This window comes from Dromaius novaehollandiae, chromosome 8 (genome assembly GCF_036370855.1).
Source record: "Dromaius novaehollandiae isolate bDroNov1 chromosome 8, bDroNov1.hap1, whole genome shotgun sequence".
Classification (NCBI taxonomy): Eukaryota; Metazoa; Chordata; class Aves; order Casuariiformes; family Dromaiidae; genus Dromaius; species Dromaius novaehollandiae.
The window spans coordinates 9,893,309-9,912,162 of NC_088105.1; the positions used below are offsets into that span (position 1 = coordinate 9,893,309).

An 18,854-nucleotide genomic window follows, 5' to 3' on the forward strand; every position below is an offset into this window, starting at 1 on the left:
TCTGCTCCTCAGCCTGCCCCAGGTGTCCTGCCTTAGCCTGGCTTCTCGTTTGGGGGATTTGTGGCGGTGTGGGGAATTTGCAGAAGACGTGCATCTCAGGAGCGTATAAGCTTTCATGCATCAGTGGTGACTGTACAAAAAGGTGAGATTAGGATGAAAACAATGCTAATAAGCTGCAGGAGAAGTAATGTTATTGCTTCATTTTTATTCTCTTGATTGGTGGTGAGCACCTAACGGGGTTTCAGTAGGGTGCTCTCGTGTTGGATTGGTTATAGGAATCATCATCATCAGCGCTGTGTGTTTTGGATTATAAAAGTGTTTCAGTTGTAGCACCAGCCTACGCCTGGGGTTTTTTGTTTAAATTTACGGTGTTTATTTGGCTCCTAATTGTGTACATTACAATAATTGTGGAGGATGGTTACGTATGTAGCAGGTGAACGTTTCGAAGAGGCTGGCTCAGATCGGAGCAGGAATTTGCTCTGTGTCTTTCTGGCGCAAGTGTCCTTTCTTCATGCTGCTGCTCTGCAAAGCAAACATCCTGACAGCCACAGCAGGAAGCTTTTGCACCGGTATATTTGAACAGATCAACCTTTTCATAGGACAGAAAAGTTGTCAATGACTCGGGCTAAGCAGATCTGATTGGGTGAGTTACTGGAGGCTGAAACATCCCTCCCCGAGCGGGAGACTTCTCTCTGCTCCAGGAAAGTGGGGTTGGTGAGGGCAGGAGGTCACAGTTTGAGGAGAGCATGGTAAGGGTTGTGCAAGGGCCGATTTTATCAATGTATAAGCCTTAATGAAAGGTTACTCTTGGACACTGCACTTTGTTATGAGTTATTGACTGTTGCTATTCTCTCATGACTTTAGCTTCTGTTCATTTATGGAGGGGGCGATTCAAACACAGAGGTAAGGAACGTCTCTTGCCTACGAGTTAGGGACTGGGCGTGCAAAGGATTGCTTTGGCCTTCACTGGGAAGGAGATTGTGTTCAAAAATGGTGTTCCCTTTTAGCTTGAATTCACTGCTGTCTTCATTTACTCAAGACTTTAGAAACTCTGAATTTTCTCTGCTTCTACTAGAAGTGGAGATACCACCTGAAACTCAGTAGTTCTCTTGGTTGAACTGTAACAGATATGGCATGAAAAATATGGAGAACTGAAGAGAACAGATTCTGCCAATCTCACTGCACATAACTTGTGACTTTGCCTAAATTAACCCGTCTTTGCACAAAGAGCCTGAACATGTGGGTTACTCTGTTTCAGAGATAAGGAAGCTGGAATGATTGCACTTGAAAGTTCACTCGAAGAAAAGGCAGTTTGAGAGTTACTCTAGAGTTTATATAGCAAAATCTAGCAGGTATTAAATGACAGAAACATACACTTAAGCTATGAAGGTCTCTTCAGAGAAGTCTTAACCCATCGATCTTTAAAAGAACAATTCTTTGATGAAAAAAACATAGTCTATAGGAAAACATTGCCTAAGCGCCGGCTTGATAACTCTCAGCATACTTCCAAAACCTCTGGAGAGGTTTTGGGACTTGCATCTCATGGTGTACACTATGGGGTATGGGTGTTAAATGGATTTTTTTAAAAATACATATGGGATGTTGGGAAGCTTGGGATACTGGGAGAATGATATGAAGTACAGTTGGTTACAGGGTAGCCCCAGAAGAGGCTTCTCTCCTGCAAAAGTACTTGGAGAGTGCATAAAAACACGAGCGCTCTTTCTGCCCCAGCGTGCATGACGCAGAAGTGTGTATCTGCAGCCTGTTCGGCCTCTTCGTTTGGAGGGGGCTGGGGGGTGCTAAGACCTCAGGTCTGTAATTCTAGCTTTCTACCCCACACTTTGTACTCATGCCTGGATAAAAAGGAACATTGCAATGAATTTTCAGACAGGAAAAGAAGTGGTGCAGTCATGAAAAGTTGTAAAAAACTATAAAGGATCCTACAGTACTTATCTTCCTCCAATTAAGGTATGGGCAGCAGCAAAGATATACATCCAGTCCTTATACTGTCTTATCACGTGTAGTTCTGGCAGAAGAAAATTCTGCACCAAAATATGGTGACGGACATTTTAATTTTACTATGTAGAGTCTCCTGATTACCAATCTTATTTATTTAATTCTCCTCACCCTATTAAAAACTGTTTTCCTTGATCCTCCATTCCTGGTGAGGTACTGCCTTGTAGGTGTAGCTGAGAGTATATTGCACCTTGCATTGGTAGCAGTTTACATATCAAGCTGTCAAATCCTTACGAAATATAAATCGAGATGGATTATCAAAACTTTCTGCCAAAAATTTCAGTGTTTGTACTAACAGACTAATGACAAGCCTGTTTTCTTTCCCGGTTTGGTTTGCCTAGGGAAATTTGATTTCACTGACTCTTCATGGTGTGGTGTGGTGTTTTAGTTGTTTTGGTTTCTTATGATATATGTAGAATGAAGCTATTTAGTAAACACTTAAACTTTTTGCAGTACTGAGTAAATATGACTAGGACAGACAGAATGGGTAACTCTGTCGGTTAATGTTTTTTAGCCCTGGAGTTTGTACAGCTCTCAAGTCACAGGAATTTGTGCAGAGGCTACTTCATGCTTCAGCATCTGCTTTTCCCTAGTCCAGTTTTCTGTCTTTGATATCCTGTGCTTGATGACATGCTTGGGGGAGAGTTTTTTAAATCTTTAAGTGCATTCTGGCCTTCTCCCCAGTTCGGTACTGTTTACTGGGTGCAGAGGTCTGCCAAGGTGTTTCTTGAAGGAGAAATTGCCTGCTTTGGTGTTCACAGGGTAATACACTTGCTCCCCTGGCTCTTTGGGTCCGGGCAGCTCAGACTCGAAAAGAGGAAGCGATAGGTTCTTGCTTGCTGCTGATGCTCATACCAGATGTTTAGTTATATGAGCAGAACTGGTGCCCAGAAAATGAGGCTGAGGCACATGTCTTAAATATTTTTACTTTGTACATAAGTCTCAGAAATACTGTGTGCTATTTTCTCGGGATTTTAATGTAATCATGCTGATGCTGAAGAAGCATTAGTTTTATTGCATCGCAGCTTGTCGTGTCGCTCCGTGATGAAGCCTGAACCTTCTTTTTATTATACCAAATATGTACCGAATTTCTGTGACAAAGGCTTGTTACGATCTTCTCACATGCTGGTGCCCATGGGTTCATGCTAGTACTGTCTAAAACATATTTCTGATGCAAGAGTCAGGATTTGCAAAGAAACCTCAAATTAAATTTGACTTGTACTTCTGATCTTCCAGCTGTTTCTCACACAGGATTAATTTTCTCTTGGACATCCAAATCCCTTAACTGTATATTAAACAATTTGAAAGATGCTGATCTTCATGAAAATGCAAGCGTAAGAGGGCAGCTTGAAGTGCAAAGGTATTCCTTTAATTTGACTGACTAATCTGCCTTTTTTTTTTCCTGTAGATATTTTCCATCACATTTATTTTTGCATTCTTGGGTTTGTATAGTCCAAATTTATGCATTTGTTCAGTCACGAAGATGGGCAACAGCCTTCTTTCAGAGGTTTTAGGATTAATGAACAAAACGAAAGAACACCAGTCTTTCCATTCTTCAGAAAAGTAGACTTCTCTGTATGAACAGGAATGGTCACAGGTATTTTAGCAACACTTATATTCCATTTACTTCTAGCCACTAATTTTTTTTAATGACTCCTCTGTATAAATATGGTTAAGGTTGGTTATGGAAGAGAATTCGTGAACACCTTGTGAATTGTTGATGAAACTGGAAGTCTTAAGATTTAGATCTTTCTTTAAAAAACAGGAAAGTTGTAGAAAGTCAAGGTTAAAGTAGCCAAATGGCATTTTGCTGGCTTTGAGAATGATACCGTGTTTCTCTCTCTTCTATTGAGATCCCTGTCACCTTTTAAATATTATTTAATTTGGCTGTCTGCTAGTCTTCAGCTGCAGGAGAAAATTGAAATCCAAAAAGGAATTTGCAGTAAACTGGAAATAGTTTGAGTCATACCCTAGCTGAAGAGATGTTTAAGTCAACTGAAGTTGGCTGTTCTTAAACATCATGAGTGTTTGCCTTGTAAAATATAGAAAGGCAAACAGTATGGAAAACTTACCACATTAAAGGACTGCAAAGTAGTAAAGACCTATAAAGAAGGATTTGGCTAACTTTATACCGCATTTTCTTCTAGTTAATGTTTCAAAAGATGATACCCATTATTTCAGCTGCATCACCAGAAAAGATGCTGCCATATCATCTGAAGACAGTGCAAAGTGATGTGGGATACAAGAGCTGTTAAATGAAAGCTGAAGCGGGTCACATCAAAGCTCTCAAGTAGCAAAAAGCAACAGGCTGGTGGTTGCACCATCTTAACACTACTTTCCTTTGGCATGTAGCAATGACAGTCTAACAGGAATCTCCAATATCATAGGCGAATTCTATGCATAAGGAATATCTTGTAATTGAGAATGCCAAAGATAATATGGTAGGGACCTTTCCAGTAAAGCACCATACATGAAATAGTGCAGACTTTAAAGGTAATGTACAACACCAAGCTGTCGTGTCTCCAGGTCCGTGTTGGCCACGTCAGACTCTGTGGCTAAGCAAGCTCCAGCATGAATTTCATCGCCTGCCTTGGTGCGGCGATGGTTACGCTGCCAGTCCCAATGGCAGTGCTGTAAAACATATTTGCTAACAAAAGCATCTCAAAAAAATGAGTATCTGGCAATACAAGTATGTCAGAAGCAGTCTTGTTTTAAGAAAATGGGAATACTCTTTCAAGTTCAGTATCCCTGTACTCCTCTATCATGGTCCCTTCCGAATCCCATCTCCAGAAACTCTTTTAATGTTCTTAAAAATCACGGCCTTGCCTTGTGTATTCATTGTTCTTATCAGCCTTCCAGCTAAGTGCAGAGTTCGGTGTGTTATTTCCTCTTCAGGCAGAAAATTGCAGTGGGGGGGAAGTTGAGCAGTGTGAGTCTATAAAGTGCAGGATCTTAAACTGTATGTGTACATTCATATTTATGTTTCTTGGAACCTTAATACATCTTTTCTTTGTTTGCAGCATTGAACTTGTTAATCTCTAAAAAGTAGATTTACCATTAGTAAGCCCCTCTTTTAATTTTTAAGATCCCTGAGAGTTGTCTGTGAGGATACTTTTCTGTTAAAAGTAAACTTTACTTTTCATCTCTATATCTTTGTATCTGCTCTTCATTACAAGTAATAAATGGACTATAACAAGGCTACCTTTGTTGTTCCCCCCTTGCCTTTCCTTGTGAAAATAAATTTGCTGCCCCTTTCTGAGGTGACAAAATAGAGGGTTTCTTTATTCCCTGGATGCAGGTGGTATTCTCCGTCAGTGTTGGGGATTAGACTTTCCTTCCTAGATCTGCAATAGATTTATGTTTAGTTTCTTCATAAGTTAATGAAATATTCCACATTCTAGACTTTCTGTCTTTAAAACTGGACTAAGAACAGTAATTCCTAGTATCCTCTCCATATTTCCACTCGGAGGGTCTTAACGGACAGAGCAAAGGGTCGAGGGATTTTCTTGGTTTTGGCGAGTGGCGCGTGCCCTTCCGTCGCCCGCTGCGGGTATCCCCGTCGTTTCAGGCAGGTTTGGGGGATTTTGAGAAGGAGATTTCCAGGCTTAGTAGGGCCTGAGAGGAGGTAGCAAATTCGACAAGAGCGTAGGGAGAAGGGTGAGCAAACTGAAAATTTGGATGCAGTTAATACTGGAAGTTGCTTTGAGATTGGAAGTTATAATTAGAGTAGTTTAAAAAAGGGATAAACATATGTAAGTGATTAACTTCCTGCTTGTCTCTCATTTTTAAAAGCTTAGAAGGGCCTGGATGAGTCTTTTGACATTGGCAGTTACTTTCTGGAACAATCACAGGCAATGGCCAGTTCTTCCCTGCGCTAAATTCAGCTTTTTGCTGAGTTAAAGGCTCAAAAATAACTGCCCTCGGTAAGTTACAGCTTTCTAGCCGTCACATTTCAAGAGCTCTACACAAATTGTCAGACTCGTATGGCCAGGTAATGGCAGCATTCGAGCCAGCTGGGTCAGAAGAAGCTGCAGTCCAGTTTCTCTGCCTCTAGTGTCCTCCTCTAAAAATCTCTGAGATCAAGATGCTGAGATAACGCTGGGTTTTTTCTTTCTCTTCTCTTCCTCTTCCTCTCTACTTGGTGTCGTGTTTCTCATTTCATTCGTGGCTCTACGTTTCTGAGCTTTAAATGCAAGTTTATTCCTTACTCTCGTGTTTTTCTGTGCGTCACTGATCTCTTCTGTGTGGCTGCGACGGATTTCAGACTGCTTGATTTGCCCTGCAGTGTATGTTGTGGATCTCGGTTGCAGTTATTTTAGTAGGAATCCTTTTGTGTTGCATATAATAAAAAAGATGCGAGAACAGAGATTTTTTTTTCCCATGGGAGAATTACCCAGAAATTATCATTTTCTGGTTCATTCAGAAATTTTCTTAACTCTATAGTACAAAAGTTAGAGCTCTTAATAGTAAAGGAGCTAAAGTTCTCATTTTAATACTGCTTTCATTGTTAATTTTGAAAAGTGTAGGAAAGATAAAGTGGAAACTGGTGTTGGAACAGATTGACTGCATCTTTTTACATTGTGGGGTCTGCTGAATTGTAATTCACTTGGTGCTTTGCGCTTGGGGTTATAAGAAGGTCTTTCAAATATGGACTAAACGTAAATGAATGTCTTACGTCTGCCTGCGTCTGCACACAGCCTGAAAGCACGAAGGCACATGTGTGAACTCTCCTGTTAATGTCAGTAACATATAATCTCTTAAAATCCCTATAGGTTGGAATGGAATGGGGATGAGCTATTCTACTGTAGAAAAAGCCAGTAAATACAACGGGAAAGGTTGTATGATTTAATCCATCGATTGATTGTGTTTGAAAGTTGTTACATGGAAGGAGGAGCAGAGGGGAGACAGTGGAAAAGAATGAAAAAAATCAGAAGGTTGAGAAATGAAAGCTAGAAGTACGACTGTTTTTTGTGTGAGACAGTAAGATACTGAGTAAGGAACTGATGTGCAGTCATCCTCTGTATAAATCTTAATGCTATTTCTGGAAGACCTTCTGCAGGCTTGCAATTCTACTGTAGACTGATTTCAGTAGCAAAGCCAGTTTAAGAAGTTATTTGCCTGTGAAGCCACATGGTAAACTAAAGTGAAAGCTTCCAAAAAAAAAAAATTGCAAAATGACCAAACCCTCCCACAAGGCCACCTTATAACCAGAGCTGCTGCAGAATAGAACAACAGTCTCATGTGACTACTGTGTTTTGCATTTGCTTGTGTTGCAATCCAGGATGCAAAGCTAAATACAGAGCCGGTCTGTTCCGTGGTCCTTCCTCTGCACATTGCCTGTTGCAGCTTTGCAAAGTCGTTCTCTCAAAATGTGCATACCTGAATTTCCACCCAAACCACTAAAACATATTGAATTGGGTGCACAACCTAAAATCTGCATATGACATAGTGGTCTGGCTGGAAACGTGAGTTTTAGTCCATTTGACAAAAATGCGTTTGATCTAGGCATGCTGAAAGTTTGTAAAATGGTTTGGATTTTGGAGGGAACGAATGGGAGCGCTTGCGCCCTGTGCTGTGAGTGAGCGCGCGGCGAAGCAGGGTGTCTGCCGTGAGGAGCATTGCGCTCCTTGTTTCTCAGCTGGTTCAGTGAACGTCCTTCTGTGTGTGAAACAAAGTAAGTATGAAAACAGAGCAAAAAGAGCTGATACCTTCTCTGCATGGGAAATTGAACGTCTGTGTAAACCTGAGTGACCCAGAAAGGAAGCCTGAAAGAGCTTGTTTTAATAACTCTTTGTATCTAAACAGTGTTTTAAGCTTATTCTGAATATCGGAAGTTAAACCTGCCATAAGTGTAAGTATGTACCTAGAGGATATTTGGCTATTTTCAAGCACTTTGGCCTCCAGAATTTCTGGTCAGCGCGTGATGGTGGTGATGGCAGCTGGAGCTGTTACGGAGCGGGGTGAAGGAAATCTGTCCAAAAGTTGGACGGCAAGGCGCTCGGCCGCGTTTGGTGATGTCGCTGTGTTTGGCAGATGAATATGATCACTTTTTGCAGAAGCTGAGTGAAATGATACAAGCTGAGAACTTAGATTTCTTCCTAGTTAAAGAACTAAATGTTTTAAACCCCTTTTTGAAGAATTTAGGTCAGTGCTCCTAGAAACTCACCTGCCCCCAACGCCTCCTGTTCCTGCTCCCGCGTTTGTGAATTGTAATGAGAAGTAGGCTCGACAGGTCAGTTTAAAACACCAGTCCATGTTCCCCCCACACCCCCAAACCGCATTAAGCTCTTAAGGTGATTTATTAAGGTTAATCTTGAGGATTGTTTTTTAATTATTATTAATTGCAGGAAATTATGCAGTTAGATGTATCGTCCTTGGGGGCTTATATTATAAGAAGATAAACTCAGATTTATCCCAGATTTTTTTTTTCCTGTTCCATAGCTTATCCCAGAATAATACCCAGTTTTCTTCTGTGTCAGGTTTTTTTTAGACAGTCAACAAGATAAAAGAAGGAGTTAATAGGCTTGGCTATTTTTCAGACTGGAGAAAGTGGGTTTTGCTCTGGTTTCAGTTGTCCTTATCAGGTCTGGGCAAGTGACAGTGTTACCGCACCGGGAGCCTTGCAGAAGGAGGGGGTTTTGGTGGCTGCTGCTGCTGGGAACCGTGGCAAGAGCACGGCAGGGGTGCCGGCGGGAGCCCGAAGGGAGAAGCCCTCTCCTGAGGGCTCTCCTATCCGTAGCTTTCCTGTGAAATCTTACTTTGGCATCGTCCTGCCCTGTCCCTGCTTGCCGTGAAAAGAGGGGACAGGAAGAGAAGGCCTCGCGTTGCTTGGATGTGTTGCTGTCGGGATACCGAGCTGGGAGGATTTCCTGCATGTTTTTGTTTTTTTGGAAAGGCGAAAACACAACTTTGAAACAAAAAAGACTCGTCCTCGCTGCCTCTTCCCTTGCCACTCCCCACCGTTTCTGCCTCGTGCATCATCAGGCCAGGGTGGAGAGTTGCCAGTGCTCCTTTTGAAGATATTTATAAATAAGTTGAGCTCCATATGTTTGTTGTTTCCCGGACGATTTCTTTATGGCAAGTCATTGTATTTCTGTGTAACTGAGCTGTGCGTGGTAACTGGCACCTAGGGAGGGAAGTCCCAGATGGTTTGGGGCTGTGCTGTGCCAGCGCGGAGAGCAGCAGCGAAGAAGGAAGGGGTTTGCCAACAGCCCTATCAGTGAGAGCTGTGGGGCAGAACTTGTGAGAAAGCTGGATGCATTTGAAGCTGTTCTGAAACAGTAAGGAAGAGTGTGGTATATATCTTTTACAGACTAAAATAGGAGGGGGAATAGTGGGCAAAGAGTGTTCTCCTTGGCCTCGTTCTGCCCGACAGCTGAGCTTTACCTTTATAGATATCGATAGATCAGGAAGGGCAGTGATACTTCAAGTCATTAGTACTTTTAATGAGAAACAAAAGCCTTTCTGTTGTGTTCCTTCCCATACGTTGTGGTTATAAATTGCACTACCTCAATATGTTCTGAAAAAAACCCACGATCGTGAGTTCAATGTCTTCAGTACGTCGCTTTTGTTCCCCAGCGCGCACGGGGTCAGTTCTGCTCGCTTACACTGTATGTGCTGCCATGTGGCTCGGGGAAAGAGGGTGGGATGGGAATGTGCGGCTCGCCGCGTGCCGCCGCCAGGAATATCTGCGGTGGGAAAACCTTTGCCACAGCGGGAGGAGGGAACGTACTCTGGGCACAAAATCAGGGCTGACGTGAGAAGATCGGGGTAGTGCTGCGAGGCAGCGGCGGCTCGGCGGGCAGCGGAGCGCGCGCATCCCCGAGCCGTGGCGCGGGCTTTGCGGAGGCACCGAGCGCGCCCGCGGCGGAGCATCCCGCTGAGCTGCCAAGGAGCGGCTCGAGCTGCCTTGGCTTGCAGCGCGCAAGGGTCGCGCAGCCTCGAGGGGGGAGAGCAGCCAGCTTGCACGATGGGTTGGCTAATTAGGTAAACAATACAGGCAAGAAGGCTGTCTCGTGCTAAAACTCCATTGTTTCTTCCGAAAAGTCTATATTTAGCTTTGGCAGCAAGATTTAGCACAATAATCGGTGCGTTGTTTGAACGAGGTCGCTGGTGCGTGTGCATGTTGAGCTCTGCTTAACTGGATTGCTTATTTGGAGTACAAATACCTCCGAAAACGTTGTGCGGATCGGTTGAAACCTCGCATGCTTGCCTCCTGAAGCACGTGCTCTGTATTAGAAAGTAGACACCATTATTCGCACTCAGTTTTGCAGATTTAAGTCCGGAGGGACTTGTACATAAAGCTGTAGAGACTTGATTGCATCCTGATTTTTTTTTCTCTCATTGGTATGTGAGTGCTTCATATATGCAAAACCTTTCTATAAAGCAGGGATCATAATAATGGATTAAGCAAAGCCATACGATTGCTAACCAGTCTATTGGAATTGGGATACACATTTGAGTTAATTTAGTCTAGCCTCCGTGTTGCTTATCTATATAAAAAATAAAAAACGTGGTTTTGTGCTTTAGATTTAAAGGAAATGCTTGGTGTGTTAGCAGCGTTGTGTGATGCATTTCTGAAACTACCAGATACAGTTTCAAAGACGGACTGTTATTGCTCATAGAAGAGTACTGGTGTGGTCGAGCTACCAACAGTAAATAATAGCTTTTCCCTTTTTTCCCTTTTACTGATGAAGTGAGCAAGCATTAAAGCCAGGAGCAGTTTGAGAAAGCTTTAACCAAGTGGGTTTTGTTCCAAGCAAGAGCGTAAGGTACGACTTTTCCTGGTCCCGTTGACCATTTTGGTCAAAACTGAGACACTCTTGCAATGGGAATAGCAGAGAATGGTTTTGGACATGCGTGTTGAACCGCGGCTGTCTGCTTGTGCAGGCGGGTAGAGCGGCCTCGGCAGCGGCACCTGGGGCGGCCGCGCTCGCGCCACGCGCACAAAACCAGGCCTTCGGTGTCGGGAAAGAGAAGCCGTCCCCGGCGTGGCGATGACGAGAGGCCGAAGGAAGGACGTGCCCCTGGCCACCCTGGTTACTTCTCCCCACGATTCCTTTTCCGTGGTGTTCAGTGAGAAGGTGCGTGTGCGCGTTATGGATTGTTCCCTAAATAGTGTCCAGAAGAGAAACCCCCGTCCTTCCGTCCATCCGTCCTTCCTTCCTTTCTCTTCAAAGGCTGACGTTGCTCCACGTGTGCCCCGTTGGGGAGAGCCTCTTGCGTGTGACCCACCTTGAAGCTATGCTTTAATGTGAGCCATGGTGCAACAAGGAGGAGCCAAATCTGCAGCCGTAGACTTGGTGGAGGAGGCCGGGCTGCCGCCTTCCCCGGGTCGCATGCCGTTTCGATGCCCACTGGGAGCCTTGCTCCGGGCTCGGCGCGCTGCTGCCGGCTGGGAAACCTCCTCCGCGCTGGTGCCGGGCTTGCTCGGGGCGGCGGAAGGCACCTCTTCCTTTCGGTGCTGCCTCCTCGCTCCTCTTCCCTGGGTTTTGCGCTAGTCCGTTGCCTGTGGACAACCTGTGGAGAAAGAAGTCTTCTGTAGGGAAGGTTATCTGAATGCAACAACTCCTCTTTTTTTCCTTCCTTCTTTCTTTGTTTATTTTTTCTTCCGCTTCATGGAGTGTGTGGTATATAGCAATACAGCAATTGAAATAAAATCAGATTTTACATAGTCTTGCTTCCAGGCTGGTATTAAACGTTTGAATTCCAGAATCTGGGCATTTTGAAGTATTGGCGTGTTTTCATCTTTCTTCCCCGTGATCCATCTTCCCATTTAGATGAAGGTTTAAGATGAAACCCCTGTCTGTCAGTGATGATTTACTGTCATCTGTTGCACTTTAATTTGCTAAAATTAACCTGGCACTGGGGGAGAGATACGAGGTGGGCGTTATCCTAGCCCATATGTAACTCAAGGAATTTCACTTCCTAAATCTGGAACCTGAGAACGGTCTGAATTTGCCGGTTCCTCCCACTGCTGGGTCGTATCGCCAGCTCCCGCCGCCTTTCCCTTTGGGTAAAATTTTAGAACAGCCATACATGGAGGGTTTCGAAGCCTTGCGGTTGGCAGTCCGGTCCAACAGGTAGCAACGCTGTTGAATATAAAAGGTGTCACACGCCTCCATGCAGACCAGAGAGAAGACGGAGCAGCAACCTGAGCGTGTCCTTGGTCACTTCAAAAATGAGGTTCATGCGCAGAGTCTATAGATGTCAAACATCCTGGGTATTAGATAGTGCAAAGGGATGTTTCGGTTTGTGTGAGCTCATTATTTATTCTCTTTCTTGCTACCAACTGGACTTTTGAAATACCGTGCTAGTTTGGCCCTGCGACCCCCCCAGTCTGCCCGTTGGCATTTGCTAGCAGTGAACTAGATTCCCCCGTGTGTGTTTGGCAGAGCGAGTAGGAAAAACAGTTGTGCAGACGGGCTGATACTCTTTCGCTGTCCATCTTTCCACCCAAACTACCGCAAAGTCTTGCCGCTTAACACCAACGCAGGATGAGAATCGTGTAAGGAGACAAAATATTTCTCTTAAAGATTTGTGGTGTTTATGTGGTAAATGCAAGAGCTGTAATTATGGATGTTGCTGAAGTTTGTTCCTTATTTTTGCCGTAATAATACACTGGTATATGATGATATTGGAGAATATTGTCAATTAGTTGGTGGTTAACTTTTGCTGCTAGTTTGGAATAGTAGTTGGCTTTATGGCAGGATTTCCAGTGTCTGAGAAGCTACGTTTTAAAATATATTTACAAAGCTAGTATTCCTTGAAGGGTTTGCTGGAATAAAGGTAGTTTATTCACCCTAAGGTGGTCTGTTATGTGGAACAGCAGGGCAAAATAAGATCATTAGAGGTAGAGCAATTAATTTAAAAAAAACCTTTTTTCCATAGTATGAAATTATGACCCAAATTCCTAGTTAACCTTCAGGAGAACCTCAAGGAAAAACCTTCTGAACCGTCTTTCTCTTTCTAAGCATAAGTATAGATATGCATTAAAGTTTATGTGCAGCCTTCCCTACCTTCCCTGAATATGTAATTGAAAAAGAGTATTGCACAGATGCTGCTGGGGTGGCAGGAGGTTGGCAATTGCCTCTCCACCTTTCGGCAAGCGATGCTCTCTTGTGCCACAGAAATGATGCTCTTGCCAGTCTTTTCTCCGTCTCTCCGCCTGTTCTTGTGCCCAGCCATCGTATGCTTGACTGGGGGCACGCTGGAGCAGATAGGTCTTATTTTTTAACCAGCTGCATTGAGGATGTGGACCTTTACATTTTTATGTAAAATGAAGGGGGGGGGAAGGCTTGAAAATAAATATATATATTCTGTATGTATACACACACATGCACACACATATATACATGTTCTACTTGAAAATAATTATCAAGGCTGTTGCTGAGATGTTTGAGATGTTTATCCATTAACATTCCTATATACTGTGACTGTTTTTCCTTTCTTAGTAATGCTAGAGACGCGGTTAGTTTGCATGCTGTGATCACTTCTAGCAATGTTGTGTTCTGCTAATAAAATGCTGCTTTAAGATTGCAGGAAAAGTGCTTCTCCACCCCCCCCCCCCCAAAAAAAAACCCCAAACACTTCAATTGGCAAAGGCACAGGGAGATGGAAAAGCGATTCTGCCTCCTGAAAAACAATGTCATTAAAAAGCTAAATCAGTAGGTTGGTAAAGGTATTTCACGTGGCACTAAACCCCATCTGTAATCATGGAGAAATGGAGGTCAGAATGAGGTTAAGAAAAGTTTGGCTGCTTTTTTTCTTTTTTTTTCCTCTTTAAACACATAGTCCAAGGATAGTCTTGCAAAAACTGCTGGTGAAGCGGGCTCACGTGGTTGCCTGCTGCAGGATGGCCGGGGCAGCGGTGGCACAGGTCCGTGCCCAGGGCTTGTCTGCATCGTGGAAACTTGTACCTACGTCTGCACAAACCAGAGTCTAGTGCCCCGAGTTACTAAAAAAGGGCTTTTTACTGCTGTGACTTGCTTTGCTGCAGAGTAGTTGCCAGAGTGTTTACCTTCAGGATATACATTTGTTTATTTGTACCAGCGCGTGTTTCCAAATCATTTGGCCGGCTGGCGGGGGTGTTGCTAGCAGCTGTGTGTGGGCTCGCGTACCGCTGTGCTCACTTGGCCAGGTCCTAAACGTGCTGTTTTATGGCCCTTGAAACTTGGCGCGGGCTGTATTTTGTCAACAACAACAACAAAGAAGATTGCTAGTGAAATCAAAATCTGGCATCGCCGTTCTGCAGGTTTATTCGCAGTGTAGTGGGATGGGATTTTCTTACTAACTTTTCTTGGCGTCGATCCAAAACCCAGGGTCTCGTGAATTTATTTTATCACCCTCTCCGTTCTGCTCGGCTGACAGTGTTGTAACAGCTTCTCGTGCGGATCACAGGGGCAGCGTGCAAAGACGAAGCCAGGAAACTTTCAAGCTGGGAGTTTTTATCAGCTGAGAGATTGTAGGAGAAGCCCTGCCCCAGAGTTAGAGGGCAGAAATCCCGAGGAGGTTTGGCGTACCTGACGTCAGGAGCGGGAGCACACCAAGCGCGCACGCGAGTCGGCACAGCAGATTGCGCCGCATCTTTCGCCGTAGGGAGACGGAAGGGACTTGGCAGCGCGGCTCTTGCAGCACGCCTTGGCGCAGAGACGTCGCATCGTGAGCGCTAGGTGATAGCTGGCATTTAAATGTGTCGGTATCACTGTTTAGCCTGTTCGTAGATGCATTTCATTCTTGGCATAGTGAAAATACTGTACCTTTTTGATTTATCTGGGACAGGTGAGCTTTTGGTGTGGACACCACTGTGTATATCTAGCTCCGAAGCTGCCAGATAACGGCAGCTCTGCTCTTAGGAGCTCCGGTTTGGGCTCAGTCGCTTATCTGCCTTCCAGCCCTGTCAAATCCAAACGCCGGCAAGCCTTGCAATCACTTTAATCTCTAATGAAGCAGTTTTTAAGATACTGTTTCATTTGTCCCCCGCATAACTTCACGCACTAATATAAAGCGGTCAAATACGTGTCAGGTGCAGCTTGGACACACGGTCGGAGGAGAAGTGATATTCACCTGCAGGAAATGGTGTGGGGGGAAACAGATGCATCTCAGCGATAGGCGATGGGAAGGGGATGTTAGATCATTAATTACTTAGCCTTGCATAAACAGAACTTAACATTTTGAAAAGTCTCTAATTTTAAGGGAAGGAAAAATCTTTCATCTTCTGTGCTGTTTAGTTACATGTCAAGTTGGGTCAATTGGAAGAGTTTTCGGCTTTGCATATCCATTGCTCCTCTGTGAAGCTCCAGCACAGCGAGCATTGGGCTAGTTTTGAGGAAGAAAAGAGTTAAGGCGATCTAGACTGCAAAATCCAGGATCCTTGACTCACTGAATCATTTCTGGTTTGTCTGGGGAGGGTGCAGGGTGCAATTTGCCTTACTTGAGCAAATTGCTTCCGGCTGGGGACTTAGGTGTCCTCACAGAAGTGCTGCTCTCCTACCTGCTCTGTGATTAGAGCTGGAGGACTTGCTTCACAACCCGCATGTGTCAAGGCTTCAGGGTTGCTTGTGGGGCTTAGGGTTTGAGATTTTGAAAAATGTTTGGGAAAAAAAAAAAAGAGAAGCTAACAAGCTTGTGCTTGGTCTTGAACTATTTTAAAATGGAGTAGTTCAGTTTCAGTTCATCTTTTTCTCAGTAATAGCTATATTAAAGATGAACTAAAGTTTTACACACTTAACTGAAGCACTAGACAGCTTTCAGAGAAAGGGTATTAAACATTAATTTTTATCATCAAAGACTGGTTCTTCTTCCAGCTGTTTGGCAATGTTTTTTTTTTTTTAAAAAAAAAAAAACAATTGACTAATAGTATTTACTGAACAACTGATACTCTGAGGGATTTCTGAAATTTCATGCAGCAGAGCTGGGTGGCTTGTTGGAGAGCCAAATGGTGGAGAGAGGACTTCCCATGCAGGAGGCCGCTGCCAAGCAATTATCTTCACGTGCTTGGGGAAAATGCAATGCTGCTTGTGTAAATTTTCTGTGAAATGTTGCTATAAAGTTAAGAAGGGTTGTCTTCCCAATATAATCCTAAAGATGAAGTATAGCTTTATTCCAGTATAGCAAATCTGCATTTTGTGCATAAATTACTTAAAAATCCAGAAGTAGGGAAGTATTATGCTGTTAAACATGTCAAATCAGATGATTAAATGACTGAATTGTTAGGAAGAAAACAGTAATTTTCTGGAATAGCTAAATGTATGATCTGGCACAATGAACTACAGAAATACCCCCCCCGCCCCACCAAAGTCTTCCAAGCGAATTTGCCTGCCAAGTGTCACATTTTTATGCAGTAGGTATTAAAAACAGGAGGCATAAATGAAAACATTCCAGATTTTTTCGAGTTAATTGACAAGCTCCTTTCTTCCACTGCCATTATTTTCTCTGCTGACAGCTTAATGGGTGGCTGTGTATGGTTAGAGATCTAGCATAACTAATATATTAGCAGTCACTGTTGCACGTTAATCTGCTTGTGATAGCAGGCCGTGTAAATGCTTCCCAAGATGAACGGCTGGTTGGAAACGACTTGTTCTTTCCCGTGAGTAACTGGACTGCAGATCAGGGCAGCGTTCTGTTAACTGCAGTATTTCTGTGCATGTTATATGTACGCAAGAAATGTTGAAGGCCAAGTTAAGCCAGTTTTAACTTTGGGGGTTGGATTAGTATAGATGAAGGTTTTTTGTGGGCATCATCTTTGCTAGTGATGATGTGCATAAGGAAGAGGGAGTCTAGCTTGACCCAGTGCCCAGGCTCACATTTTTGAGTTAGCATTTTAAAGGATTCGTCCTATTTGTAGACTAAGCAAAGTTGTGTATCAACAATCCTGTGTGAATAAACATGTAAGCCTTGCATGTCATCTTTAGAATCGCTTTGAGAAAGACCCTCTGCGCAGAGCAGTGAGATCTCAGCTAACTGCAGACAGCTGGATAACGATTTCCTTTGATCTAAAAATGCATTTATTTGAGCAATGGTAGTATCAAACCAAAAGTGAAAAGCGAAATCAAAAATCAAAAGGCCTTCTGACATTATTTAAACTTAAACTAAACTGTGACTTCGATGTTCCTGGACTTGTTGTTGAATGCCTCGTGAAGCACGCTTTTTTCCCTTTGTGTCACTAGCTCTGCGTAGAGCTGTCGTCCAAGCCCTGACCACATGAATAAAGATATTTTTATGTAGAAGTTAATGCACATTAACTGTTCCTGCATGTTGCATGACTCTGTAACTTGATACGCAGTTGATCTTGCTCTGTGTGAGTTGCCTTTTTGGAAATGGGTGGTCTGTAGAAGGTGGTGACTGATGTGATGCAAAGTGTATTGGAAAGGAGATGAAGAAAAAGAAATCGGTTGGGAGCAGACCTGATGATCATCCCTGTCTTTAGGCAGGCTGTTGGCCTCAGCGTGAGGTTTCATTTTGCCCGAAGTACTGTGGTGCTAAATCCACGCTGTTAGAGTGACATGGCCGCAGCTCGGTGCACCCTGTGAGGAGCCGTTGCCCTGGGCCTTACTGCCGCACTCAGTCTTCTGGTACGGCACATAGGTGCTTTCTGAGCACGGTCTGTGTCAGTGCTCAGCTCGGCAGTTGCGTTTCAACAGTGGTTAGAAGACCTCCTAGACACCTACAGGAGGCAAAGCCATGGGAGGCCTTCAGCTGCCGTGCAGCCCGCCTTCGCTTTCTGCCCTCTCCCGCCCCTCCGGGCTCCCCGGAGAAGCTGTAGGCGTGCGAGCGGAAACCTGCGCGCGGCTCAGTACGGACGGTTTGCAGAGCTGACCGGGGACCTGCCTAGCATTTTCAGTTTTCTCTGATTATGGCTTGCGTCATTAGAGCGAACCACACCACGCTGTCGTGTTTATTTATACCTATTTCTGAAGTTCTGTAAAGCCAATTTTACCAGAGAGGCTAATTCAAAGCACTTGTGTAAAGCAGGACTGCCGCATTAGAAGTAAAAGGCTCAAAAAGGCAAATGTGGACGCCCTGCTGAAAGGGGTGGGGGATTCAGTACCAGCAGGCAGCAGTTAAGGTGGGATGCTCAATGCCTTATTTGCCTTAGTCTTCGAAAAAGAGGTCTCCAGGCCTCTGTGCTTAATGAAAGGGATCAAGAAGAAGAGGAGCTACCAACAGTGACAGAGGGTCAAGTGAGGGAGTGCTTGGAAGACCTTGACTTGACCCCTACAGGTCCATGGGCTGCAGCAGCTCCTGGGATCAAGTATTTCCTGGTCTGCCTGGACAAGACCCAGCTAACACTTTTCCTAGCGAATTCAGTATCCCATTCTCTCAGTGGGAGTAGTTGTACCTCTGCACCTATTTGCTGCCCTCGTGGCCTCCTGAGAGGTCATGGCTCCGGGTGGGAATTGCAGCAGAGTGTTAATTGAGGTACGTGTTGTCAGTTAGGACTCATGCTCCAAGCAGTGCGACTTCCTACAAAACACTTCAGTCAACGCTGTAATTCTTGATCTAGAATTTATACTGAGGGGTCTGAGGTGTTTTTTCTTCTGAGTTTGGTTGCTACAACTTGTTGAACCCGGCGGCTTTAGATAGCCACTGATGTTGCATACAATCGAAGAATGTAACTTGTTGCTGAACAGAGAAATCATTTCTTTACTTGATGGAGGTCTTTGGGTCCATCCATCCTTGTTCTAGGGAGCAGCGACACCCTTTTCCATATATACACAGAAAAGTAAGGGAGTTTTGCATCCACACCAGTCAGGAATGTACATTGGCTGATGAATGAAATCTAGCTTAAAGGCGAGATCCCATAGTGGGTCAGTTAAGCTTTATTGGTCTGCCAGACC

General features: G+C 44.1%; 1 protein-coding gene across 4 annotated transcripts in view; it reads left to right on the top strand.

Moving 5' to 3' along the window:
• The window catches only part of RASAL2 (RAS protein activator like 2), a 173,319-nt gene that overhangs the window by 36,076 nt on the left and 118,389 nt on the right, over window positions 1-18,854 (top strand). The gene's annotated exons all lie outside the window — the stretch shown is intronic.